The sequence below is a fragment of the Panthera pardus genome, unplaced genomic scaffold (assembly GCF_024362965.1).
Source record: "Panthera pardus isolate Hobbes unplaced genomic scaffold, ASM2436296v1 HiC_scaffold_16, whole genome shotgun sequence".
NCBI lineage: Eukaryota > Metazoa > Chordata > Mammalia > Carnivora > Felidae > Panthera > Panthera pardus.
In genome coordinates this window covers 102,667,912-102,689,448 of record NW_026526721.1, presented here as the reverse complement: position 1 = coordinate 102,689,448, position 21,537 = coordinate 102,667,912, and the positions used below count along the sequence as shown (strand labels likewise).

The 21,537-nt window shown below is 37.1% G+C and overlaps 1 protein-coding gene across 1 annotated transcript in view; it reads left to right on the top strand.

Moving 5' to 3' along the window:
- The first annotated feature begins 11,998 nt into the window (after positions 1 to 11,998).
- The window catches only part of OTOL1 (otolin 1), a 29,886-nt gene continuing 20,347 nt past the window's right edge, over positions 11,999 to 21,537 (top strand). The window contains exon 1 of the mRNA XM_019435141.2: positions 11,999 to 12,113. The gene's annotated coding sequence lies outside the window, so the exon portion shown is untranslated. The remainder of the gene's footprint in view (positions 12,114 to 21,537) is intronic.

The window sequence follows — 21,537 nt, the reverse complement described above, 5'->3', positions numbered from 1 at the left end:
GGAAAAATTAGTGAATTTGAAGACACAGTAATGGAAACTATCCTAAATGAACACTGCAAGAAAAAAGACACAGAAAAATGAACGGAGCCCAAACTGTTGGGGACCTTCAGTATCTTCATATACTTGCCATTGGAGTCTCTGAAGGAGAAAAAGATGGGAGGAAGGCAGCAAAAATGTCTGAAGAAATAATGGCTGAAATGTTGCCAAATTTGAGAAGACTGTAAACCCCATAGATATAAAAAGCTCCACAAACCTTGATCAGAAGACACATGAAGAAAACCACAAGGCAGATGACTAAATTGCTTAAAAGCAGGAATAGAAAAAATAATTAAATCAAAGGAAAATGACACATACAGAAAAACGGAAATCCATATGACACAGAAAGAATGCAAATCAGAAAATAGTAGGGTATCAAATTTAAAGTACCAAATGACATAATCTCTATTATTTTATTTTATTTTTTATTTAAAAGAACTTAATGTTCATTTATTTTTGAGAGAGAGAGAGAGAAACAGAGAGAGTGGGAGACACAGAATCCAAAGCAGGGTCCAGGCTCTGAGCTGTCAGCACAGAGCCTGATGGGCGGCTCAGTGTCATAAACTGAGAGATCATGACCTGAGCCAAAGTTGGATGCTTAACCGACTGAGCCACCCAGGTACCCCCATAATCCCTATTATTTTAGACATCTATACTCAACTGAAATATATTTAAAAATGGAGATGCCATAAAAGTATTTTCCAGACATATAAAAGTTGATAGAATTTATTACCAGCAGAGCAGTACTATAAGAAGTGTCATAGAAAGTTTTTCCAGAAAAAGAAAAGTGATGTCAGATGGAAATTTGTATTTATTCAAAGAAATAAAGAGAAGCGGAGGTAAAAAAATATTTGTGTAAATGTAAGAGTTTTTTTCTTACTTAAAAATCCCTTTAAAGGATAATTGTTTAAAGCAAAACTAGTAACAATGTATTTAATAATTTAAAACATATACAGAGGTAGACTGCAATAGTACTACAAGGTCCAGGATGGGGGAAATGGAAGTAGATTGTTAAAGAGTTCTATTGGTATATGTAAAGTAGTATAATATTAGTTGAAGGTAGACTGTAACAGCTCATACATATTGTGCTCCTAGAGCAGGGGTTAGTGAATCCTACAGATATTAAAAAGATGTATATCAGGAACAATTTTATGCTAATTAATTCAACAACTTTGTTGAGTAGATCAATTCCTTGAAAGATACAAAATACTGTAGCTCAATCAAATAAGAGAAAGAGATAAGCTGTGTAGTCCTGTATCTATTAAATAAATTGAATTTGGGGGAGTCTGGATGGCTTAATTGGTTAAGCTCTGACTCTTGGTTTTGACTCGGTTCATGATCTTATGGTATCATGAGTTTGAGCCCTGCATCAGGCTCTGTGCTGGTAGTGGGGAGCTTGCTTGGGATTCTCTCTTTTCCCTCTTTCTGGCCCTCATCCAATCATACTCTCTGTGTCTCTCTCAAAATAAATAAATAAACTTTACAAAGAAAGAAATAAAGAAAGAAAGAAAGAAAAGAAAGAAAGAAAGAAAAGAAAAGAATTTGTAGCTAAAACTCTTCTCACAAAGAAAAATTCTGGTGCGGAAGATTTCATGTGAATTCTACCACATATTTGAGGAAGAAATACCAGTTTTATGCTTTTTTCCCCCAGAAAATAGAAGAGGAGAGAAAAAGCTCCAACTTATTTTATGATGTCGGCATAACCCTGATACCAAAACTAGATAAGGACATGCCCATAAAACTGGAGATCAGTATCTCTTTTTTCTGCATATCATGTTTATAACATGAATGCAGAAATTCATTTAAAAAATTACCAATTTGATTCTGGCAATATAGTAAGAGGATAATATATTATGACCAAATAGGATTTATCCCAGGAATGCAAGATTGGTTTAACATCTTAAAAATCAATAATGTAATGTAAAATATTAACAAAGAAGGAAAAGCATATAGAAAAAGCATTTGACGAGATTCAGCATAGCTTCCTGGTTGAAACTCTCAGAAAAATAAGAATACAAGGGAATTTCCCCAACCTGATAAAGAGTAGCTATGAAAAACTTACAGCTAACATCATATTTAATGATTAAAGACTGATAATTTCCTTTTAACTTTGGCATCAAGAATGTTTACTTTCACTGCTTATGGTTAGCATTAGAATAAATGCCCTGGCCAGCAAAATAAGGCAAGAAAAATAAAAGTCATACAGACTGGGAAAAGTAAAGTAAAACTGTCTTTATTCACAGAAAATATAATAGTTTATGCAGAAAATCCCAGTGAGTCTATAAAAAGCAACTAGAAGTGATAAGTGTTAGCAAATTGTAGGATACTAAATCAATATACATAATAAAAGAATTTAAATTAAATAAAAAATATTCTTTATATTAGCACCAGCGTATGAAATATTTAGGGATATATTTGACAAGTATATCAAGACCTATATACTAAATACCATAAAACATTGTTGAGAAAATTATAAAAAAGATAAATAAGTGGAGGGATATTCCAGGTACACAGATTAGAAGTGTCAATATTGTTAAAATGTCAATTCTACACAAAGAAAATGATATTTAACTTAATCCCAGTCAAAATCTTTGAAGAAATTTTTAGTAGAAATTGATAAGCCAATTCTAAAATTCTAAAATGCGATGGACCCAGATAGCCAAAACAATTGTGAAAACAAATAAAGCTTTTTTTTTAATGCTACTAGATTTCAAGAGTTTTTATATGGCTTCAGTAATCCCATAGTGCCCAATACTGTCTTGTTAACTATTCTATACAGTAAATCTCCAGGATTTATTCATCTTGAATAGCTGAAACTTTGTATTCCTTGACTAATCCTCTTGTTTCCCCCTCCTCCCAGGCCCTGGCAGCCATTAATCTATTCTCTGCTTCCGTGAGTTGTACTATTTTAGATTCATCATTAATAATATTGTCTTGTATACTTAAAACTGCTGAGAGGATAGATCTTATGTTAAGATCATACACACACAATAAATAAAGAAGGCAAGAGGAAACTTTTGTAGGTGACAAATTAAAAAAAATTATAGATGGATATGTTTAAAGCCTAGATTGTGGTTATGGTTTCATGGATGTATACTTACATCCAAAATTTTCAATTTGTGTGCATTAAATATGTACCGACTTTGTTTCCCAAACACCAACCTTTCTTTTATTTTTCACGGAATTCTCCAATTATGGTTTTACTCCCAGGTTTATTGAGGTATAATTGACAAAATAAATAAATAAATAAACAAACAAACAAACATAAAAACTCGTAAAAACATAAATAAAGCTGTAAGATATTTAAAGTATAGTAAGTACTGGGGCTCCTGGGTGGCTCAGTCAGTTAAGTGTCTGACTTCGGCTCAGGTCGTGATTTCACAGTTTGAGCCCTGTGTTGGGCTCTGTGCTGACAGCTCAGAGCCTGGTGCCTGCTTCAGATTCTGTGTCTCCCTCTCTCTGTTCCTCCCCTGCTCGTGCTCTCTCTTTCCCTCTCTCTCAAAAGTAAACATTAAAAATCAAAAAATATTAAAATAAAATATGTACATATTTTTGTATGTCAGTGATACCTCCCTCAATAAAATACTTCAAAAGAAGGACAGTGTCATATTGGCATAATGATAGATACACATCTGGATCAAGGGAACAGACTAGAGAGTCCAGAAATAGACCCATCCATATGTATACAGTGGATTTTTTTGCTTTATCCTTTTACCCTGGGTTTTATTTTTCTTCATAGAATTCATCCTTGCTAGACATTTCAGATATTTATTTGGTAATTGTCCCTCCCTGCTAAATTTTTTTTATTGTAGTAAAAAAATCACATGAAATCTCCCCTTTTCAAAAATTTTAAGTATACAGCACAATGTCATTAACTAGAAACACAGTGTTTGTGCAGCAGACCTCTAGAACTTTTTTATCCTGCATGACTGTAACTCTACCCAATGAACAACACCTCCCCATTTCCCCCTCCCCTCAGCCCTTGACAACCATTCTTCTGCTTCTGCTCTGTTTCTGTGAGTTTGACTACTTTAGAAACCTCAGTAGAATCTTACAGCATTTGTCCTTTTGTTACTGGCTTATTTCATTTGGCATAGTAAAATTATGTCCTTGAGGTTCATTCTTGCAGCATATAACAGGATTTCTTTCCTCTTTTTATGGTTGAATAGTTTTCCATTGTGTGTGTATACATATATACCACATATCTTCTTTTTTAAACATTTTTTAATGTTTATTTATCTTAAGAGAGAGAAACAGCACGAGCAAGGGAGGAGAAGAGAGAGGGAGAGAGAGAATCTCAAGCAGGCTCCGTGCTGTCAGCACAAACTGTGAAATCATGAGCTCAGCTGAAGTCAAGAGTTGGACGCTTAACCAACTCAGCCACCCAGGTACCCCACCACATTTTCTTTATTTATTAATTTGTTGATGCACATTTAGGTTGCTTCTACCTATTGGCTATTGAATAATGTTGTCAGGAATATGAGTATGCAAATATCTCTTTGAGATTCTGATTTCAATTCTATAGGATAAATACCCAGAAGTGGGATTTCTGGATCATATGGTAATTCTATTTTATAATTTTGGGGGGAAATTGCATAGTGTCTTCTATAGCAGTTGCTCCATTTTATATTCCCATCAACAGTACCCAAGGATTTAAATTTCTCCACGTCCTCTGCATCACTTGTTATTTGGATTTTTTTTTTTTTTTTGATAATGGTCATCCTAACAGATATGAGGTGATATCTCATGGTACTTTTGATTTGCATTTTCTTGATGATCGGTGAAATTGCATACACTTGTTGGCCATTTTATGTCTTGTTTGGAGAAATACCTATTTGAGTCCTTTGCCTATTTTTAAATTTGTTTATTTATTTATTTATTTATTTATTTATTTATTTATTTATTATTGCTATTGGGTTTTAGGAGTTCCTTATGTATTTTGGCTATTAACCCTTTATCAGATATTGATTTGCAAATATTATCTCTGATTCCATAGGTTGTCTTTTCACTCTGCTGGAGGCAGAATTACACAGGGGCACCTGAAAACTTTTGGGGTGAATGTTTGTTATCTTGACTGTGGTGATATTATGGATATATCCATATGTTAAAACTCTTCAAGTTGTACACTTTAACTGTGTGCAGTTTTCTGCATGCCAATTATATTTCAAAGAGTTGTGAGATAAATAAATAAACAACAACAACAAAAGACCCCAGAAATTTACATTCTCTTACCTAAAGTGGTTTTTTTTTTGGTGTTACATAAACTATATATTATATATTAATTTGCAAAATAGTTGATTTATCTTGAAAATTTTGTTTCATGAATATAAAACGTATTCAGAGTAACCGATACTTTCTTATTCATTACATAACACACCATAATTAAATATACACCATGCCAAATTCTGAATAAGCAAAATGGATTAACTCAAATTAGAAAGACTCAAGTGGAACAATCTTTGGCTTAACATTTTTAACTGTGCTTCAATATTGTGTGATTTCATAACTGAGAATTTTTGCAGTTTTGAGTTCCAAGCTAATAAGTTTCTGTCTTCATCCTTTTATGAATGGAGGGGACTGAATGCCCCAGGAAAACTGGCTATGAATAGAGAGAACCCTGTTCTGTGCAGAAGAAGCCAGGGCTCTGAGGCTTTAGGACTCTGTCTCCTTAGATAAACCCCTGTTGTGGAATTAAAGACCAATATAGACGTTGGAAGATAACCTGCAAAAAAAATGGACATATATGTCATCTCTACTATTGGCAAATACTAAAAAGATAGTTCGACTATGGTAATAGGAAAAATAACTCACGTTTGCCTCCCACGGTTCAAAAAATTCCTCCACATACATTATTTTCTTTAATGGACACTGGTCATGGCCCCTGGAACAAAGTAAGTGCTCAATAAAAACTTGCAGAATGAAGGAATTGAAATTCTTACCAGTACCTAGCAGATTGTAGGCACTGAATGTTTGGAGGTAATTCTAATCTCTCACATCTGTACATCGTGTGAGCAGTGGAACTGATTATGTTTATTATGAACTATCTTTTCAAGGATGTTTGTGTAGTAAACAGCCTTGGAAGATAGAGATAGTATCTCCCTGGAAAGCAGCGGGCAGGTTTGCTTTCTGACCAGTATAATAAAGATGTCTCTTTTTGGGGGCAGAAGTCAGACAACTTTACTTCCCATTATAAATGGTTTGGGATCATTATACTGAGGTTTCTTCTCCTGTAATTCACTGTACTTCATACATAGGTATGTTTTCATCTTCTTGATGTCACACTGTGGGAATTGAGGTTTGGGGAAATGTCACAAATGATAGGACTCTGGCTATTGCTATGAGTAATAAACCATCCTTTGTCTCTGACTCAGGAGTCTCATGTCTTCTGCCAGCATCTATCAGAATGTGGGAGGCTAAGTTTTATTTGCAAGTAGGTTAAAATTTCAGACCTTCTCAGTTCTTGACATGCTATACATGTTTTTTTTTCCACTTAAATTTATAATATCAGGAAAGCTTAAAATATCAGAATAAGTAATCAACTATACTGGGTAAGAAAAACAATAAGCAAAATCTAACCAAAATTATAACTTCCTCACTCTTCAGAACAAAGTTACCAGTAAAGGGGTAAAATAGCCACTACCTCACTATCTTGTACTGGAGAAAAAGAAGAAAAGTGAAGCCTATTTGATGTGAAGGTAGCAGTTCAAAATAATTATAGGGACCAGAAAAAAATACAGAAGCTGGAACACGATAGAACGTCAACATGGGGAAAGTTGCAAAATAAGTAGTTGACTCAGGAAGCTTCCAAAGAAGTATTATGTCATTATGCTGGCATTGATTCTTTCACAATCTCTTGAAGGAAGTATAAAATATTGCACAGAATGGTTATTTTTGAGAATGTAAATGGGATGAGAGAGAAATATACTTTGTAAAATTTGAATTTTGTACCATCTGCAGGTAGTACTTATTTAAAAAACACGTGTATCAAATTTGATTTAAAAAGCTCTTAAATGGTTTTTTTTTCTTTTAGGTAAGAAAGCATGAGTTGTTTTTAGATTAAAAAAAACTACACAGAAAGACTTTACCTTTTAAAAGATTTACTGAAGAAACTGTTCTTTTCATGGTGACTGGCAATTTGGCTTTATAGAGGTAAAAATGTCTTTGCCTTTGGAAGGAACTACTTTTGTTAAGGAAATTCTTCAGAATAGGCTCTTTCATTCTGGGTCAGTAAGATCAGAAAACACCCACCCCTTGCTCTTAGGTAAAGGTATGAGGTTACCTCAAATCTAAGAATGCACATATTGTGTTCTATTTAGTAAATGTCAATTAGATGTACATATTTTGCTTCTCAAAGAGGGTGCAGAATTAGTTTTCCTAAAAGATATTCAATAAGGATTATTAGTGTCCTCTCTTGGGCTTGTTAAGGATTGAATAACTAAGAATTTGAGATGGTCTCTTCAGGAGCACAGAGTTTGCTTTTTTACTTATGCTTCTGAAAAGTCAAGAGAGTGAGTCTGGCCAGGCTTACAGCAATCCTGAGAGGCTGGTTTTAGGGGTGCCTGGGTGGCTCAGTTGGTTAAGCATCTGACTCTTGATTTTGGCTTAGGTCATGATCTCACGGTTCATGAGATCAAGCCCTGAGTGGGGCTCGATGCTGACAGCACAGGCCTGCTTGGGATTCCCTCTCTCCTCTGTCTGCCTGTTCCCTGCCACCACCGCACACCCTCCCCCCCAACTGATCACATGCTCTCTTACTCTCTCATAATAAATAAATAAACTTAAAAAAAAAAAGACAGAGACTTCTCTGGGCACAAAAGTGTGGCTCATACTTGAATGTCTGTGGCCCAGTACCAACAGAACTACAATAGCAACAGCAAATGGGGCATTTGTCTGGGTGGCTCAGAGTGCCATTGGAAGAAAAGTACTGGGGCTTTTGGGCTGTCTGATGAGGCTCAGATAATTATATATGGGAATTAACTCTTTATTTTGTTTTTTAAGTTTATTTATTTATTTTGAGACAGCATCCCAAGCAGGCTTGTCACCTGCAGTGTGGAGCCCAGTTCAGGACTCGAACTCATGAACTGTGAGATCGTGGTCTAAGGTGAAGCCAAGAGTCCGATGCTTAACTGACTGAGCCACCCAGGCACACTGTAATTAACTTTAAATTAAGTAAACAATACTAAAGGTCCTTGGGAATCTCAGAAGAACCCTGGGAAAAGATGGGGCCTCTTGCAATTGTAGAGTGGGGGCTTGGAATTGTACTAGTAGATTTTTGTTACTCTAAAATGTTGAGATGGAACATTTTGATTATTTGATTATTTACTTAAACACGTTTCAATTTATTGGAACATGCTCATTCTTTGATAACTTAATCATTTAAGAGATTAATAAAGTAGGGACTCCAGCTTGAGTCTAAGTGGTGTTTGAGTGTGACTAGAGTGAAATTACGGATTAGGCCACCACATATATGTAAGAGGCTTGAGGAAACTTACTTGGGGAAGAAGAATAAGCCAATTTTGCTGAAAATACCCAGTGAAAAAAGGTTAGTCATCAGTCAGGAAGACATACTACGAATAGAGTGTAGTCACTGTTGGGCTCATGTTTGAGTCCTGTGTAATTCAGAAAGTCTGTGAGAAGCTTTCACTAAAACAGCTCTTCCCACATTTCTCACAGCCTTTCTGGAATCCTGTTAACAAAGGCAAACAGAAAAAAAAAGACTGTCTCTCACTTTGTCATAGATCCCTGCATAGGTGAAGTCTCTGAGGAAGCTGGGCAGTTCTGCTGGAAGCCTTCCCAACATGTTGGGTTGTACGCAGAGCCTCTTTTCTCAAGCTGCTCACTTCCAAATCAAAGACTCATTGTGAACACCATATGGGTAAAGTCTAGGTCATATGTTCGAGTCCTAGCTACAAGGGAGGCTGAGTTTCCTGGCTTCTACCTTGAAGATGCAGGACTCTGAAGCTTAAAAATTTGCCAAACAAAAAAAGGAAGGCTTTCAGTCAGAAAAACCACAAATGTCTATCACAACACGTATCTCCAAAGTTAAGCTATGGGAGTTGAAAGTTTTTATTTTACTGTGCAAATAGAAGTAGTTTTGAAAATGTTTTAGTTATATCTACATGTTAATTTAAATGCAGGTAATTACCTGGACCACGGGTCTTGTATTTAAAATGGGATCCAGATATTTCTGGAGTCATGTGGAAATGTTGGGTTAGCATTAAGGAATGAGAAAGCTGATAAGCATAAGAACTGAGAACTCTTCCTGGGAGAGGATTTCATTCTTGCCGTATACGTTTGCCACCTGGAAAGGGGAATTCTAATGAAACCATCCATTTTATTTATATTTATGTCTCAGGCTAGCCCTCTTTGGTCTTATATTTGAGATCTATGTGGACCAGGAGAAACAGGAAATGATTTTCATTTAAATTTCTCTAAGACATCAAGAGAAAAAGCAAACATTCAAGTAGGCATATACAAGAGGTGTCTCCCCAACTTCATAATGTACTGTCACCCTCTATTGCTGGAGAAGGAGCAGAGGTAGAGTCCTGCAGAGGCTTGAGGAGAAGTGGGGCACAGTGGACCATGCAGGGCTTGTGGGGCCACACCCATGGGGAACCCTAGAAATACTTAGGGGAGGGTCTTAGGACATAGATGAAAAAGTAAGTAAAATTTGAGTGATTACTTTTTAGGTGACCCGGAACTTGGAGAAAAATCAAGTCATACACATATTTCAGGTTTAATCAATATATTGTCGGGGTTGTTTTGTGGCTAACCAGGACTGTTCCCAAATGCATAGAGTCACTGCTCTGACAGGATTTGAATAATTGGAAAAGGATTTCATTATAATTGGCACCTTACCATGTATTTAAAACAAACACTTAGATATTAATGTATACTAGTGATGGATGCCTATTAGCAAAAATTAATTGGTTTCATAGAGGGAAGTATAAATCTATCAGACCTTAAGAAAATGTATGATATAAAAGGAACTATTTTTAGTGTTTCAATTGAATTGCTGATATATTGCAATATTTCAAAGGTCCCTGGTGAGAGATTTGCTTATATTCTTGAACTCCACTTTATTGAAAAAAATCCCAGTGTTATAAAACTTGAATATTTTCAGGAAGCAAAAAGCATTTTCAAATACAAGTTGTTCAAGGAACATTAGGTCTCTTATTGCTTGAATCAATGAGAACAAAGCTAAATGGTTTTAGAAAAAGGTTTGAAGCAGCCAAAAAGATAATCTTTCTTTTCTTCTGGTAGTCAATTTGAAAGATGAGCAAGCATAGTACAACATCTAGCTGTTAAAATTTGACTTTATTTACACATTAAATTACAAAATAGAAGGAAGCTCTCTCCCATTTAAATTATCTACTGTAAGGTTTATGATTGTACCAGAGCTGAAAACAGATGAATATTTTTGCAATTAGATTTTCAATAAGAGGAAGGATGAACTAAAACATCATAGCAATTAAAATCGTATAAAGTATAAAATTAATTTCAAACTGTTTGGAACTTTCTGAACTCCATGCTACTGGTGAAACTGAGTTTTAAATAGGTATGTTTCAGAGAAAATTATATTATTAGAAACAGAAGGCTCTGAAACATGAAGATTTTTTGCTGTTTGCTTAGAAAGGGAAGCTTTCTCCTTTAACTCCTTTCTCTTCTGTGTTTGATCAAAGTGGTCAGGGTCAAGTGTACAGACCTGTTACATGAGATACACATCTGGGGAGTAAAGGTCAGTAAGAGATAAAGTGAGCTAAAAGAGAAGCTTTCTGGACTGAAGCCTGACAGGGCTGATGTCCTTGGAAAGAAAGCTGACAAACTTCTTCAATTCAGGGTCAGGAATGTAATCTGCTTGGTGATGTAGTTTTTTTTTTTTTTTTTTTTTTAATAAAAAGAGCTTTATTCTGAGCCTTCATTGTTTTCCTCTTAATAAGTTGAGTACAAATGCTACCCTGAAGGGAACACAAAACATTTTATGAATTAATTTGGTAGTGTGTGTGTTCATGTGTATGTGTGTATATTCATACTTCATTTGATTTTATACTGCTCATAATTTGCGTTTCACCTTGACACATGACATATTTCTATTTCAAAATTTAATATACAGAAAAGACTCTCTTAAGTGATTATAATGATCATTAAAGGAAAGTTAGTATTTAGAGCCTGCATTAGTACAAAAAAATGCTAATTTTCAGGGTAATTTGCTCAGTGACAGGGAAAGCACACTTTACTGTGAAATAAGTCAGAAGTCAAAAGCACAGCTGAAGATTGAATTTTATCCCAGAGTTCCTCATGGATACGTGACTGCAGGGATAGTGAATTAGGGCAGCTGCCTTGGGCAATTCTCTGGTATCTTGAATGGCTGGAAATCTGGAGGTATTCAAAAAGGCACCTCTTTGGGGCGCCTGGGTGGCTTAGTGGGTTGAGTGTCTGACTTCGGCTTGGGTCATGGTCTCACAGTTTGTGAGTTGAGCATTGGGCTCGTTGCTGTCAGCACCAAGCCTCTTTGGATCATCTGTTCCTCTCTCTGCTCGTCTCCCCCTCTCAAAAATAAACATTTTTTTAAAAGTTGCAAGAAGACATCTCCTTGCTTTGTAGCATGACTTCTTCAGTGAAGCTTCCTTTGATATTTTAAAATTGACTTAAAAAAAATAACAACTTTATGTTGTAAATACTCTCTTCATCCTCTTCCTTCTTGATGTTTGTCCCCATTGAGACTTTTGGCATTTGAGAAATGCTTCTTCTGTGATAGATTGTATTGCTTGTCAACAATTCTTCCCCTCTCCCCATACTTGCTATGTTCATGTGGATATAATATACTTTCTAGACCTATCAGTGTTGGACTTGATCATGTCTCGATATGACTAGTGGAATATAGGAAGAAATGACTGTTCTGATTTTAATCTGAAGAGACAATATGTTTCTCTCTTTCTGTCTCTCTCTTTTTTTAGGTAGACTTCAGCCAGCACAGAACCCAATGTGGGGCTTGAGCTCATGACCCTGAGGTCAAGACCTGACTGAGATCAAGAATTGGACGCTTAACAGGCTGAGCCACACAGGTGCCCCACGATGTATGTTTCTGTTAACCTCTTGGACTCCATCATCTGCTACAAGATGAGCATACACTGGATAGCTACTGGTATCAGTACGGGGACATGCTGAACAGAAATAAACCTGACCTACATTTTAAAGCTGAGCTGCTTACCCAATCTGTAAAGCTGTGAATGAGAAATCAATGAATGCTTTTTGTTGTAAACCGCTGAGATTTTAGGGATGTTTGTTATACAACATCATCATAGCAGAATCTGACTTAACACACTGTCAACTTTTCATTTTTCAAACTTTGAAACCTATAGAAAAATGAAAGAAGAATAGAGTGAGTACCTGTATGCCCTTGACTTAAATTTAATAATTGTTAACATTTTGGAATTTTTATCTCTCTATACATGAGTTTTTGGGGACCATTGAGAATAAGTTGTAGGCATCATGATATTTCACTAAAGCTAAATACTTTAAATTTTAGCTCTAAGAATAAGTACATTCTTTCACTCAACTAAGTTTGAACTAGGTTATAAATATAAAAAATTGTGTTAATTTTACCCTAAGAGAAATGCATAGAAATCACCAAGACAGTGATATAATACCATTGTCTTAGTCAACTTGGGCTGCTATAACAAAATATTATAGAGTGGGGAGGAATACACAATAGAAATTATTTTTTTTTACGGTTCTGGAGGTTGGAAGGCTGAGATCATGGTGCCAGAACATGGCAGGGTTCTGGTGAGAGCTCTTTTCCTGGCTTGCAGGTGGATGCCTTTTTGCTGTGTCTTCACATGATAGACAGAGAGCTCCCTGGTGTCTCTTCTTATACAGGGACTAGTTTCATCATGCAGGCCACACCTCATCTAAGATGAGGTGACCTCATCTAAGTCTAATTACCTCCCAAATTTCCAAATATCATCACATTAGGGGTTAGGGCTTCAACATATGAATTTGGGGGGAGGGTGGGACATAATTCAGTCCATAATAACTACATAAAAGGTGATCTAGTATGGAGATACAGGGCATAAAAAGCAACTGTAGCCCATCTATAGTGAGTTGCAACTGTCCAACAACTTCTTGGAAAACATTATTTTCAATTTTTAAAATGTAAGTAAAAATAATGATTTAAAAGTGCTGCTACGTATATTTTATAAGCATTACTGAGGGCTTAGGCAATGAGGTGTTTTAAGCTATCTAAGTTTAGTGGTACATAAATCCATCCAGGGCTGGCATGCCAGAGAGTGTAAAGAATTATAGCCTGGCATGAATTCCTAATGTGACTCAGCATAATGTGTGATGCCTGCTGAGCACTTTCAAATGAAGTGATGAAGATTTCTGTAGGCCACACTCCTTTAAACTTCACGCTCAAGGTTGTTTCTTATACTTCAGCAATGAAGTCCTATAAAATGCCCAGGATGGGGGAAGGATAAAAATCACAGATACATTTAGACTAGAGACAAAACAGCATCATGCAGACTTATGAGTTGTGCTTTGGCACTAATCAGACCTGGGTTTGAATGCTGGGTCTACCCTTCCCTGGTTAGTTATCTGGGGTAAATTTCTTAACTTTTCTGTGCTCATTTTTCTCATCTATAAATGCAGATGATAGTACCTACCTTACAAGGTTTCATTTAATGGTAAATTCTTAACTAAATACAAGTATTAATAAGTTAATATTCTTCTGGCTTTCTCTGTAATCTTCTAAACACAGTGGATATGGATCTCTGTTCATTTAGCTTCTCTTCCTGTAGTCTAAGGAGAAAGGCTTCTCAGGCAGATCTGGTAGTAATGGAGGGAAAAAAAGAGGAAAACCAAACTGTGAGGACAGCAGGCCAAGAACACTCTGGCACACATTAGGGAGACAGACCTCATCAGAGCACATCCTGGGAGGGAGTGGTGGGGAAACAGACATGGTTGGAAGGGATAGTCACAGGGGTGGGATGTTGGGGTGAAAGGTACACTCTTCTGGGGGTGTACTTGCGAGTGAAGCGCTGTGTCCGTGAGTTCTCATATATTTTATTAGACATAGCTCTGGATTGGAATCCAGATTTAATTGCAACCCAGCTCTGGTCCTGCACTATGGGAGTTACAGTTCAACAGAAAATATGTGTGAAACTCTTCATGCAGTGCCTTGCACATGGAGGTGATTGGCAGGTGAACATTTTTGTACATTTTTAGAGACAGACAGTACCAGAGCCACCTGGTCTAGTAGTTCCCCCACTTTACTGTGAAAACCACCCGAAGTGTTTAAAACATTGCTTCCGGTTCCCACATCTGTGAATTCTGGCTCAGAAGGTCTGAGGTGGAACCAAGAAAGCTGCCTTCTACTTTCTTACGTATTTATTTACTTTGAATAAACTCTCCTATGATTCAGGTGGTCTGTGGACTATAATAAGTTGAGTTTAGACTCAGTTGCCATCATTTGGTAGTTCTTCTTTCTGGAGCTATTCTAGCTACTCTTTATGTGTACAATAAAGGATGTACAAGGGTATTACAGCAACGTTTCGTGGAGTATAAACATGAGAAAAAGTCTAACTAGCCCCCATTTGAAGAATGGTGAACAGATGTGTGGTGTAGTCACCTATGTTATACTACACAACAGTGAAAGACATGAAGGGGGGAGCTGTATGTTCTGATGTGGAAGAATCTCCAAGATCTGTTGCTTAGTGAAAACAAGTTACAGAGCAGGATGTGCAGTGTGGAACCATTTATTCAAGACAAAGTGAACGCTACTATCTATATTTTATATGTAGATATAGATGTGTAGACATATATAAATGCTTAAAAAGGTTTGGGAGGATTCATGTGTGATAACAGTGCTCACCTTGGGACAGTAGAAGCAGGAGGCAGTAATTGGGGTGTTGTTCCCTGTCATGTCTTATGCATTTACAGAGAAAATGTATTTACATATTACTTGTGTCATTAAACATCTATGAAAAAAGACCTAGCCCAACTCCCCCATTTTACAGATGAGGAAACTGATATTTGTTTGCCAAGGATCTCAGATAGCAAGATAATCTCAAAGATAGACTTCAGTGAGCTTGGTTGCTGGTTCCAGGGCATTAGCTTTCTTCATCATGCCTAGTTGACCTTACCAGGCATTTTAGATGAAGATGGGGTAGCCATAGCTTATATGCCTATCTCCTCAGCATCAGGAGGGAGTGGCTGCTAAGGAAAGACCAGCTAGAGCTTGGCTGGGACACTCTAGGTAGAGGCTTGATGAATTTTGCATTTTTAGGTTTCAGCAGTGATCAAGACCCCAGAAACACTAAACCGAGGAGAAGGCAGGTAGGTTTCATAAAGCTCATTGGTGTACAATGAGAAATGTAGCCACATGGGCTACTGTACTTGTATCAGCCTGACCATAGCATTTTCTCCATGCCAGCAAGCTACAGGGAAGCCAAATGATAATTAGAAGCCCACTTTGTAACTTACCATGAGCAATCACTGTGTCAAATTATTTGAAGTCTTATGACAGCATTTTCTCTCTGAGGCAGAATCAGGAAGCACTTGGTAAGTGTGACATCAGAATGAGAGGATTTACATTAATCAAATACTTCATGGCTTCTGGTTAAGCTAATCAGCTGTATCCAGTTCATAATGGGGATCAACTTACTAATGTAATATGTAAGTCCCATTGGCTTAGGCTCCTTGGGACCGTCTGGATGGGTTCTAATTCTTCCTGTGCTTCGCAGACTCCTTTTTCTCTGTTTTGATGATTGAGCAGTGCTCTTCCATAGGTCCGGTCTTAGATCTGTAAATATACTTAATCATATCCATATACCATTTTGCTTGTCTGGGATTTAATTTGGTTTTCTTTGGGTCTGTGCTCTGATACATTTTATGTTGCTCTTCCAGTCTAATACTTGTTGCCATCTCAGCGTCTCTCTATTTGGGATGCTCTTGTCTATCCTCTGACTTCCTGCACTTCCATGGTTGTCATTCAGATCGCAGCAGTTTAAATATCAGCTTGTTAGAAAGATCTTCCCTGAGCATCCAGTTTAAAGAAGTCACTGAGTCATTCTCCATGACTTCATTTTTAGTTTGAGCATAATGCTTATTCGCTTAGTAGTATCTGATATGTACTGTTTGCATCTTTTTGTTTTAGTTTTTGGTTGTCTCTCCCATTAGTATATAAACTCCTGAAAGTAGGAATCTTGTCAATCTTTCTCCTGCTCTGTGCCCAGCATCTAGAGCAGGCGCATGTCAGGTTCTCATGAATGCTCGTTTGTTTGCATGCTTACTTGCTAAATGAATGATCTGTCAAGAGGCCTACAGTGGTTTTGTTATTTGTTATTATTTTTTTATTTGTGAGAGAGAGAGAGACAGTGAGAGAGAGAATGGGGGGAGAGGGGCAGAGAGAAAGAGAGAGAGAATCTCAAGCAGGCTCCATGCTGACTGTGGAGTCCAGTATGGGGCTTGATCCCACCATTCTGGGATCATGACCTGAGCAGAAATCAAGAATCGGGTGCTCAACCTACTGAGCCACCCAGGCACCTCTGCTTTTGCAATTTATAAGTTCTTGGGAACATCTCATTGTAGTCCCAAATAAGATGACAAGGATATCGTCTTAGAAATGAACCTGGCCAAGAATCTACAAGTCTTGATCAATTCTCAATGGGTGGCAGGCCTGTGCAGTAAAAGAGAGGGTGGTGGGAGTGTGTTCACAAATGTCACCCAAGTGGTTGTTCTCCTCCAGGGAGGGCTCACTCAGCAATGGAAACAGATATACCCAAATACTGCCTGAATAACAGATTCCAGTGGAGATCCTTCAGAATAATATAGTATTTCCCAAACCGGAGAGTTGTTTGACATTATGGTGTCATGACCTGAAAGTATTAGGATGAAGGTAATTCCTTAAACCGAGGGGATTGGCAGACAAGGTCAGGCCAGTGAGCAGCTAAGACTTCAGTATTCCTGAGGCATTTGCCTTTCATCAGATTTCAGAGCCTTTCTTCAGAGTCAGAAAAAGTCACCACTCCCCTCATCAAGGGCACTCACCTCTCATTGGGTAGGGGCAAATCTTGAAAGAAATAAAACAGACCCCTATCTCATGATAAATGAAATCGAACTTTCCAATGTGCCTTCCAGGAGAGGGATTCCTGATAAGGAAACATCCATAAGGTAGGCGATGATTACAAACATTGATTTATTTTATCTTCCATCAGGTCTTTTGCAGTAAGATCCCAGGCTTACAAAAGTCCTGTTGATATAATTTGCCTCAAGGAAATAAGAATATGAATAGAAATGATAAAAGCATGCAATTGATAGAAAGCAGTCTTTCCTCTGTGGTGTTAAATCTATTTTTTGAATTGATTTTTGAAATGTGGAACGTTGTGGTATGGAGTATAGAATCATTTTTAATTTTAAAGTCACTAAGTTTATGAATATCTGTGAGATAAGCAGAATGACTAAATTCTAAAGGGAGACTGTAATATATTGAGATTACTGGGATAGAACTACGTATTTTTGGTTCCATGCAATATTTAATCCCCTTGCAGAGACGATGTGCAATGAAAGTCTTAAAAATCAGGTTTTGTTTAGATTATAATAGTGTGGTATATTTTCAGTTAAGATGATGTAGGCAGTTGCATTAAAAATATGTTTTCTATCACAACAACTATCTGGTAAGGAGACAAGACATTTTGCTTTAAAAATTTGATATGCCTGTGGTATTTTACAGAAAAATTATAAATAAAGACACAAATTTAACATGCATTTGGCTTTCTATGATAGAATTAGTGGAACATTACATTTCTAGATCTATTCGTTATTTTATTTTCACTCCCTTCTCTAAAGGACTTATAATTCCTGAATAAAAATTAACTACTGGTTTCAACCTGACTGGAAGGGTTTAGGACAGAAACAAACTTTTATATATCGTGTTCTTTCTACCAGTGTTTAGGAAAAATAATTATAGACATCTATTTGGATGCCAAATGCTATTTCAATTTTTGAAATTTCATAAAGAACTCTATCATTTATTGTCGATTTTGAAGAAGTCAATTTTTCTGATGACACATCTGCACATACATATAAAAAGAAATGCTATGCTTCCGTGAGAATGAAGTCAGACAAGTCATTAAACAGAGAAATCTTATCTAAAGATCTTTCTGAGAAATAATTTTCTTTCTGAAATTCACATTGTATCCATTCCTTTTCTAATCTTCCTGCTTAAAGTCCATTGGCAGAAATCCAAATTAAAACTAATAGCTATATTTTTTAATCTTCAAAAAACAATTAGCTAGAGATATACAAAGTATTCCGTAATTAGGCCAAAGGTGGGAAAGAAGATATTCAATTCAAACATGACATTCTTGATCTCATTTTCTTTACTGTTGAATCAAGACTAGACACTTGGCCGCCCTTTTCAATTTCTGGGATTTATGAGATATTAAGCAAGAGTCTATATTAGAAAAATTTTATTTTCATTTATGTGATACCCACTGTAGTAATATGACATTTACTATAATTTAGTCTTACTGGGTAGTTTATAAGATTTGAAATCTCAGGGCTTTGCATAATCTCCTTCCAAGTGTTTTAATTGACATTCTGCTATAATGAACCCCACAGACCATTACCTGGCTAATTGCTTGAGTTACAGTGCTTATACAATGCCATTCTTTGTCCTTGGTCTTTTGGGGTATTAAATAGCAAGGCTGTCCTGAAAGAGAAAGTGACTGCTGGTTTTCATGTGAAGCTTTAATGTCTTCGTAGTTTTTTTCAGGGACAGACCCCCTCTGTTCTTCTCTTGGCTGATACCAAACCTGATGCTTATCAGAGACACCCTTATTCTGGGATTCTCAATTCCCTCTGGGAGAGCCCTTGACCTCTAAAGTGTCTTCCAGAGCCATTGCCACAGGTAGAGCTTTCTGTGACCTGATGCGGAAATCCTGGAATAGGCCCCGGAGCAGGTGACAAAATGAAGATATAACAATATTTAATTATTGAGTGCTATGATTAGTCAGAATTTGTTGGGACAAGAATCTTACTACTTTAGAATTAGAAAAGACTTTATTTATGGCTCACCTAGTCCAAACTGACTGCTTTTAATACAGGGACATTGAACCATAGTGGCTGAGTGACTTACCCCAGGTCTCATGCAGTTGCTAGTGACCCAGGCTCTGGGCTTCCTTTCATGGAGTTAACAGAACCCAGATCCACGAAAATGTTTTAGAGCCTAACGTCAAATTACAGAGTTAGAACCAAGCAGGGAGGTGCTGGGATCAGCATGTCAGCACAACCCAGATAAATACAGTGTGGCCTATATCCTTCCATTTTTCTGCCTTTATTTTTTATTTTTAGAATTTTTTTAATGTTTATTTATTTATCTACAGAGAATGTTAGTGGGGGATGGGCAGAGAGAGAGAGAGAGAGAGAACTCCAAGTAGGCTCTGTGCTGTCAGTGCAGAGCTCAATGCAGGGCTTTATCCCATGAACCATGAGATCATGACCTGAGCTGAAATCTAGAGTCAGATACTTAACCAAATGACCCACCCAGGTGCCCCTGTTTCTGCCTTTTCTAAATGATGGTACAGGTCATTGACAATGGCCTTATGAATGGTTAGGAGTGATTAAGGGTTTTTAAAGAATTTTTTGAGAACTAGAGACAGGGTAGGAATGAACTCCAATACCTATAGGCCTAGATCGATTTCTCTTGGTAACTCCTGATTAAAATGTTTCTAGGGTGTCTGCTCTAAGTTTGTTAATTTAAGTTATTTGATGGAACTAGTACAGATTCCAAAGGGCAGGATAGGGACTGATATATTTTGGGATGTACCCAGTGTCTGTTGACAAACTTCTGACTTTCTGAATGTTTGTTTAGAAGAGGAGCATTGGGGTAGTAGGTTCAGAGCCCCAGATTGAGAAAAAAGGGGGACGGATCTTAAACACGGCAGAAATTAAAGACAAATGGACATTTGTTTATTGGAGATATTTGTATGATAGAGCATTTCTTTCATGCTGTAACTGCAGTAGTTTTACTTCATATTTGAGTTCCCTGCATCTGAGCATGTGAGTGGGCTGACGAAAGGACCAACACACGTCTTTCCACACGGAGGAGCAGCGTAATCAGCAGAAGGTAAGCTGCTAGTGATGACGATTCTGTAGCTATCACATCATTAGAAAACCACCTTTTCCTTCAAAGACAAACTCCTTTTCCTTAAAGCCCTCCAATCTGTTAGATTCTATATCCTGACGCTTCCCCGGAACCTCCCCTTCAGAGAACCTCTGGCTAATTGTAGATGGACTGGATGAAGCGGGAGTGAGGATCTTCTAGTCCTTTTCCGTAGTGATTCCCAGCCCTACAGAGGAATATCCTACAACAGGCATTCTTCTTGGTCTCCAAAAGGTAATGTGGTTTGCTTAGGTTTGGGCATACTTATTAAATGGGCATATAAATAATTTATACCCAGGAAGTAGGAAAATCTCATTGAGATCTCTGCTTCCTGGAGGAGGTTTCTACCACGGAACTCAGTTTGGCTCCATCATTGATTTTTATTAACATGCCCAAACTTAACAAACAGGTATTAGGAGCACATGTAAATTTTAAGTTCAGTTTTTCAACAGCAACTTTGATAGGTGATTAACTGCTGCTGGGACCAACTAATAAACAAATAGTACACAAATCAATCATGTTCAGGCTCTGTTGCTTTTTTTTTTTTCCTTTTTTAATTAATGAACTTTATTGTTTAGAGTAGTTCTAGGTTTACAGAAGAGCGGAGCAGGAAGTACAGACAGTACCCATCTCCCCACCTAGCCCACCTTTACACTCTATGCCTCACTGCTTTCTTATAACCGGTGGACTAAGTCAGCCTGAAATGCTGTCCAGCGGCACACTGGCTCGTTCATACTATGCTCTCACCGCCTCCTTTCTCCCTGTCTCTAAAGTCAGAAAACCACTCTGGCAGACAAACTTGAAATCCCTGAGAAGGAAAAAAAAAAAAAAAGATGAAACAGAGGCAATAATTTTGTTCTTGTCTTTGCCTGATCCCATCCTTTAAGGTTTCTTTTAGGTTTTGGAGATGTGGAATGAGGGCTTGTTTTCATGTCTAAATTTAATGTGTATTTTTAACCTGTCTATTCATCCATGTAGGTGAGTTTGCTTTTCCACCAACTGGTCACCTGAATTATTACTTTGTCCTGCCCTATTCTGATTGCTCCCAGCTCTCCTGAGTGCAGTTCTTTTTCTGCACCTAATCCAGTGCCATGGGCCTCATGTGCCATTTGGAACATTCTGCTTCCTGTCCCACCACCTTGATTTAAGACGGGGTTCAGGGGAAGAGGAGTAGGTGACAAAGTGGTGGCATGCATAGAGAAAAACAAACAAACAAACAAACTATCCATGTTTGCTTCTAGACTTTTTTTTTTTTTTACAGTGTTAGATTCTGAACTAAAGCCAATCCCTTTTATCTAACAGAAAAATGCTGAGAATGTTTCTATTTTACTGCACCC